Source organism: Podarcis filfolensis (genome assembly GCF_964270895.1).
Source record: "Podarcis filfolensis genome assembly, chromosome: 1".
Classification (NCBI taxonomy): Eukaryota; Metazoa; Chordata; class Lepidosauria; order Squamata; family Lacertidae; genus Podarcis; species Podarcis filfolensis.
This window is the reverse complement of record NC_139604.1, coordinates 104027860-104036061: the sequence shown is the minus strand read 5'-3', so window position 1 is coordinate 104036061 and position 8202 is coordinate 104027860.

Genomic DNA, 8202 nt, shown 5'->3' with positions numbered 1-8202 from the left:
AAGGAAACCAGAGAGGCTTCAGGCCCTGGTTGAGAGCGCAACCTGTTATCCCCCAGAAGCGAGAGGACCGAGGCCATTTCGTGCATGCGGGGGGGGGGGGTGAGGAGAGAGTGCCTGCGCCAATGCTTTGTTTCCAACCGGTTGGTAAATAAATGATACTCTGGTCGCTTGCACGCTGCTTAATGGGAAAGGCGCTCCCTGGAAAGTCAAGATAAGCAGGATCAACAAATCTGGCCGAAATCTGGAGGGGGGAAAGCGGCGGTGTTCGGTGCTGGTGATGCGATGGGGTTGGGTTCGAGAGAAAGAGTGGGGCTCGCATGTGGGTTCAGGAGGTTCTGCCTCTGCCACGACCGCCTCTCGCCTCCGATCCGCGTCCAGACTCTCGTTGGAGAGCTGGTTGCTTAACAGTATCCCGAAGACCTGGGTTCAAATCTCACTTCTGCCCCGATGTCGTCATCAGATGGCCCGGCTATGTGATGTTCCTAGATTCACAGACCACATTTCAGCCACGACGGATTCCTTAGGCAAGCCACTCCATCTGCGAAATGGGCATAATAGTCTAACTTATATAGATCAAATGTCTGTCTGTATGGACTTTGCGCGCCACCGGGGCTTTACAGGAAGAGCGGCGGGTGCGACAGAGGTTAATCCAGTGTTGCTCTTAGGTTGGGAGACCGAGGTCTACATCCCCGCCATCTTCCTGGCTGACCTTGGGCCAGCCCAGTTGCTGCCTCTCCACCCTACCTACTTTGAAGCGTTTGCATGATTATAAGAGCACGATCCCACGCCTGTCTAATCTGAGTCCCAGTCAGCGAAGTCAAAGGAGCTTACTCCAAGGAAAGTGGGTATAGGATTAGAACTAAAAGGAGACATATATACCACCCTGAACTCTTTGGAGGAAGTGGAGTAGAAGAAAAATCAGGTAGATAGGTATTCTAAGTATTATACGCATTTGGGAACATCCCACTAAATTCAGTGGAATAATTTAGGTTGCATCGGGCTAGCTGAGAATTTCTGCGGTAACCGCAGTGAATAAATTGCAGTCCAGAGACACCATTTGACCTACGGGTTTATTTAGTTATGTGCACACTTTTTAGTATAGTTTTCTGCAGTCTCTCGGACATAAGATCATCTCTCTGCGAACCGCTCTGAAAACACAAAAGTGGAGGGCAATATAAATCTTGTAAACAAACTTCCATTATAAGTGGGGTTATTGGTTTGTTCCTGTTTTTATTAGGTATTTTGTGTTCTCATTTTGTATTTTTATGTTGTGAACCGCCCTGTGATCTTCGGCTGAAGCTATACAAATTTAATAAAATAAAATAAAATTCATTTTCTTTCGACTCCGCCTTTTCCCTAGCTAGATTGCTTTATTTTAATTATTGCTAATTCATATGCCGTATGTTTTTGGTGGGGCTAAACTTTCATTAGCTCGCTCGTATTCACCCGTGGCCAATCCTGGGTTGGAGGCAGGAACATTCTCACCTGCGCCTGCACAGGCCACCTCCTCCGCTACGCTGCTCAGCTCAGGTGAGGCAGGAGTGATCGCTCCCTTCCCGTCTCACAAAATGGCCCATCCAATGCTTTGCACCGGGATCCCAGGGTTACGCTAGGCGGAGAGATTTTAAACCCTTAGAAGTGTACCTACCCGAATGTTTTCGCAGCTTCCAAAATGGGTAGGGTCTTGGAGAGAAACAGAAAATGTGATGGGGGGGCACATCAAGCTCCAGACTCCGAGATCCAGCCACTCCTGATTTACAGGGTCTCAGCCCTATATGCCCAGAACATCGGGTTGGGAACTCAGCGGGGGTTGTTTCTTGCATAATAGGCGCAAAAAGGACGGCGATCTGAATTTGGAAGGCTCGCCGTGATTAATTTAAATTGATTTGAATGGGTTCCAAAATCTGAAAAGGCACGAAAATTTCGCGCAGAAAACAAGCTTGGAGAAATGCAAGCCACTTCACGCGTCTAGACAGAAGTATGGAGAGCGAGAGGCAAAGTAAAGGCAAACTTCTGGCTTCTCTGACCCAGAACCTTCCAGCCTCCAACCCTTCTAGATCTTAATTCTTCATTTACATACTGGGAAGATCAGTCCTTCCTATTATATATGGAATTGCGCCTGTGAAGCTTCCCACTGGCTGAGCCGCAGAGATGGCTCGGAATGTTCACCAACATTCCAAGTGCGGGGAACAAAACTAACGACATTGGCAAACCAGAAACTATGAGTGGAGGGGAAATTCTCGTCTTAGCTGGATCTGAAATATCACAGGACAGGAGCTTTGTGGGACAGGCTAGGGACTGGCAAGAGATCCCAGGAAGTAAGGAAACTAAAGACAGGGAACGCAGGAGCTGAAGGAGCAGGTCATACCAGGCAGTCAGGCTGCAGTCCTAACCACAATTACTCTCGAGTCAGCCCCATTGCACACAGGGGGACTCATTTCCAAGTAAGCATGCAGAGGATTGCATTGTAAGAAACTGAAAAATAAGGTGTCAGCTTGAGGGGGCGAGTTGAAGAGGGCAAACGGCTCTGAAATGTACATATTGAACGGAAGCGAGGCATTTTGGAGCTTCCACCATCCTATTTCCTTGAATTGGAGCTTGCACTTGCACGTGTATGTGTGTTTTGAGCGATGGGGTTTAGGAATAGCCGGGAAAACGGAAGATCCCGCGCCCTCTGTACAGTAACCATTTGGTTAAGGCGCGCAGAAGCTGTTTAAATCCACAATGCCTCCCCCCCCCAAAAAGGTCTCTCTCCTTCCTCCTAGTAGCCGAATAAAGGCGCTGTTAACAATTTTGCCCACAAGTCCGATCCTGACATAAACATTGGATTTCATCTCCGCTTTGACAGGGATCCTGCGGGCAGCCGAGAGCAAAAGCGGGCAGGTCTTCACTTCTCCGGAGCTGAATGCGCCAGTGCCCTCCTATTGTTTAGAGCATAATGTTTGCGGTATTCATTGGCTTAACAAAAAGCCAAGGCTGCGTTTCATCTTTCTTTTGTCCAAGCCGGAGAGAAGGCGTTTAATTTTGGAAGGATGGCGAGGGCGAAGGAAACGACCAACATATTATTATTATTATTATTATTATTATTATTATTAGGAGCGTGGATAGCTTTGCACTAAACACAAAGCCGGCGAGGGGAACATTTTAGGATCTGTAGCTAGAAAGCTGCCCTGCTCCGAAACTAGCTGTGACATCTGGTTGGCCACCATCGCCAGAGACAACAGTGAGCTAAATAGACCATTGTTGTTACCCAGCAAGCTCATCCTTTTGCTTCAGAAGGATTAGATGCGAAATTCCGGTCATCCGCAACTCCATTATCAGGTTTAAAACAAACAACCTTTTTTAAAAAAACAGCCTCTGCTCATCCCTTTTGGCAAGGAGGAGATCCTTTTTTACACTATCGGCTATCTTAATGGAGAAATCTAAATAAACACTGAGGAAAGCGAGAAGCCTCAGTTTCCCCCTTAAAATAGAAGGGGAAGTTGAGGCCACCCGCCTCCACGAGAGGAAAAACGGCGAGAGTCTTCCTCGTCCAGGTTTGCAGTCGGATCTGGAGCTGCATTACCTGACAAATGTCAATGAGAACACACCTGGGTATCAAGGTGAAGCGGAAGGCAACTTCCAAGCTAGCGAGCTTTCTGCCAACCTGCACGCAAGTGAAAGGGGGGTGGGGAGTGTATCAATGGTGAGAACTGCACGGCCGGTGCTAAAATAGCTACTGGGAAAGAGCCCCAGTGAAATCAGTGGGAAATACTGTCTAAGGATCAGTTGCCAAGTTAATCTGCTGCAGCCAAAACAAAAGGGGGGGTGTCGTGTCACCTTAAAGGCCAACTGATTTATTGTAGCCTTAGTTTCCGTGAACAACACTCCACTTCTTCAGAAGCGTAACGTGTAAATCTGAACTTGCAATCAATTGGTTTCCATTTTCAGGGTAGTCGTGCATCTGGTGGAGCGGGCTGTGGTCATCATATGACTGTGGTCGTAATAAATACGTTGGTCTTTAAGATGAAACCGCACTCTTTGCTGATTTTGCCAATGGAACAGCGCATTGCAAAGCACGTTCACTTGGAAGAAAGTACCAGGCGTTTAAAGCGGTTTCTTCCTAATGCTTAGGATTGGAGCCAATTTGGGCTCCAGGGTTTAATTTGTTTACAGTGCTGCAAATAACTGTCTTGTGCATCCGGTTAAGAGTCTATTGTTCCCGGAGAGACAAACAGCCATTCTTTCCCATTACTTGCGAGGAGGAGCCTGGATTTTGTGCAATATTTACAGCAAAGTCCTAACCACGTCCGCTCATAAATATCGAGTTCGATGGGGCTCATTCCTAGGTAAGTGGGGTTAGGTTTGCAGCCTTAGGAGGAGATAAGAGACCCTGTGGGCGCATCGCTTTTATAGCAGAGGCCCTGCCACGGTTGCATTTCCCTGGGGGGGGGGGGTGGAGAGCCCCTAGGTAAATGTGTGTGAACGAAGAGAGACAGACTATGTAAAACACAGACGTAGACAAAGAATTGCCTTGGTCGAGTCTCTCCTAAAGATGATGCGCGTATCATTGTTCTGGTTCTTAACATACAAAAGGAGTCTCGCGGCATCTTAAAGATGAACAGGTTTATGGTGAGGCGTGCTATCCTGATCTGGAGTCCTGTGTACCTCATGAGGGTGTGCTCCCTAGTCCACGAAGATTTCTGCTTCCCCCCTCCCTAAAAATAAAATTAAAAATCCGTTCATCTTGTGCCTATTTTTTATTACGGTATGTTCCTTTTGGTGCAATGGGCTGACAGATATTCCCCACCGCACTCCCCGCATGGATTCTTTCCCTCGGGATTATCCATTTCCTCGCTTTCTCCTAGTGCAGGAGAAATTCAGCAGCGCTGAAACGCTCGTTCACACGCCCCTTGCTAGGGATCCTCCAGAGAGCAGGAACTCCGTGCTTAAAGGAAGGAGTTCTTCAGTTGCTTTCCAAGCAATCTCCCCCCGGGGAGTTAAAAGTTCAGGGGTGTCTCGGCTGTCTCGCGCCCCATCACCACCGCCCTACACCCCGGATAAGCCGCTAGAGGTGAGCGAAAGCGCTTAGCTAGGATGCCGTCGGACCTCTCTCCTTCCTGCGCGCATTTCTTTGAAAGTGCGCGCCAGGAGGGGATGTGCGAACGAGCCCCACTAATCTGTTTTTTCCTCCGAGGTGCTTAAGCTCAGCAGAGGTCGGCTCTTGGTGATTAAAAAAAAAAATAACACCTCCTAGAAACAATGACGGATTTTCAGTCCAACACACCTGTGTCCCCCCCACCTCTCGGCTCAAGTGCCGTCTGGTATGCAGCCGGGAGAGGGATGTTCCCGCAGTGGGCGACGCGCTTAGGCAAGTTTTGCTCGCATCCGGGAGCCATGCGGAACTCGCGTCCCGTTGAAGCCTGAGCAGCAAACCTGCCGATCGCTTGGGATGGCCGGGCATCGGGTCCTCCTTCCGTCCAGCAGCTGCGTCTCAAAAAAACAGGTGTGCGCGCTTGAGGTTGTGGCCGGTCAACAGGAGGCGCTGTGACTTCGCCCAGAGTTGTACCTTCGGTCTCACAGTCACACACAAACCTCTCGTCAACCTCTGAGCAGAGAATTCACAGCAACCACAAAGTGGGGTCTGGGCATCCTTCCTTTGCTGGTGCTTTCTGCTTAAGGTTTGCAAGCGGACAACTTAAAAAAATATATATTTAAACTTTTATTGCACAAAACCAAGCTTTGAGTTCAGGTTTGAGTTGGGAACTTTTTGTACGCTGTTCGAAAGTGTTCCAATAAAAATAAGAATAAATAATAAAAATTAGTATTAATAGTAGTAGTAACAAAACAACAGCTATTTTATTTCCCTATCTCTGTTCTGGTGTAATATATTTCTGGAGCTTTAAAGGGATGAGGAACTACGCACTTTTGGTCAATTAATGGAAAGGGGGTTCCTCTGGTCATTTAAGCTACGCACACACACGCGCGCCCACACACGGCATTTATTTAATGATTTATTTATTTTGCTTTCAGTTAAGCTCTACCTTGAAATCAATAGCGTTTCCACATATGCGTGTTTCAGGATCCGGTTGCTAGAAGGAGGTTCAAAGAGAGCTGCCACCTCATCCTATACCCACCTGAGGGTGGTTGTCGTTGTTTTTTAAGGGCGGGAGCGTGGAAGCAAGCCATGCTGCAATCCTAAAGACTGGAAGTCACACTCATTGAAATCTGTGAGATTTGTTACCGATGGTGAAACTGAAAAGGTGTCCAGAGTTGCAGCTGTGTAGCGGCACTTTGATCCTAAATGGAGTGGGCTCCACCCTGCCAAAATCAACCCCGGTCCACATAAATGAACGAGACTCATAAATGCTTCAGTGAAATGAATGGGGCTTTAAGCAACTGCAGCATGGTACCCATTCATCGCAATGGGAGCTACTTAGGATCGGAGAGGTCCATCATCAGCCTGGCAGACAGGAGCATCTCTTCCCACACCCCTGGCCCTCTTTTTCTCCCAAGAAAAGGTTGTGTCTTCTGTGGCAATTCATCCCCTACGTATTGTATTTCAATGCGCCTTTAATTTACAGTGTGATCATATTCAAAAGCAGTTTGTCCTTTCGTGCTTTTATCTTTTATTTCCTTAATGGCACATTTTCATCCCTTGTTCTCGCCTGCTGATTTGAGACATTTGTTTGTTTCAAGGATTTAACTTAATTCTGTTGCCAGATTTTAGGCGGCTGCGGCCAGAGAAGGGACAAAGAGAGAGAGAGAAAGAGAGGGATGAGAGAGGCCGCCTTTTGTCGACAGGTTAAACCATACGTCTTACACCAAGGACGTTACCTAATTTATTTATTTTTTTACAAAATCGTGTTATTTGTTTACTTTAAATGGTTCAACGTAAATGGAACAACAAACAGATGTGATTGAAAACTATTATCTGTGTATCGCCTTGCTGTGTCCCAAGAACCACGTAAAAACGAAAAACTGGGTGCACAACCCGTGTAAACCGAAACGCTTGTTCCGGATGTAAGAGTCCTCCAGCGAAATCAATAGAAAGAAGCGATCTGAAATTACTGTAAGTCGATTTTATAAGGGAATAAAGTTGTGGGGTAACCAGCTCTGGCGTAGTCAATAGGAACTTGAATTCCTCCTTACGCGTGTGTGGGGACTGTGGTCCATACATTCATTCAGGGCAAGGCTGCGCCATCATTTATATCAGTTGAGATTGCTTCCTTGCCATTGATGTTCAAACTCTTAGGAACCCCATTTCGGCACCGCCACCATTCAAAAGCAAGCAAGCAAGCAAGCACACACACAACCCTGATGCGATCATGTTTTCCCAACCCAAAAAAGGAAAAGGATCCACATTCCACTTAAGAGTCAGCCAGGGCAAAATGCTAGAATTTGAAAGCATATTTTATTCCATCGGTTGCATTGGAACTAAATCGCCTTTTCAGCCTCATCCTACTCAGTAAGGCCAATTGACTTTACTGGGATCTCGAGGAAGTATGCACGCAGTCCGGTGCTATGTAACGTTCCTCGGAAGGAACACTTACCATGTTCTCAGAGAGAGGCTTGCGCCCCCGTAGGATTGCAGGCACTGGCCCTAATACTTAACATTATTTGAAATAAAGGCTGAGAAGCCTCGGTCTCGGTTTAAGCAGCGATCCCGTGCACTAAACCGGCAACAAACCCCACAGAACATAGCGGAATATAGGATCGCTCTATAAATAGAAAGGAGGGTGAACCTAGACGACGTGCGTTCGACCGGTGTCCCACTGCTACCGATGGGCAAAGTTGCCCATAACTGGACCCACACCCCCACTGACTTCAACGGGAACGAAGTTCAATTAACAAAGTCTAGATCCAACCCATGGAAAATCTCTCCCACCGTGCCAGAGCCCCTGAAACAAATTTCTGGACCGATTTGCTTGTTTCTACGAAGTGGTTCCCCATCCTCCGTAGCTGGGAGCAATGAAGACAGCACCCTGTAAGTGTAAGGGAACTCAGCCCATTTACTCGGAAGCAGCCCTATTCGAGTTAATGGCCGAGTGGGATCTGCAGAGGATCGCCTAACACAAAAGCAGGAGATACCGGCAGATTTACTGCGAAGCAAGACCCCTCTGCCTTGGTCCCACGCAGCCCTAGGGGCGTGGATCGGGGCCTCCGTCCCGGGAAGGGGGAGCCCCTGCTCTTTTTCCGCCGGGGACCCTTCTGCGGGGACGG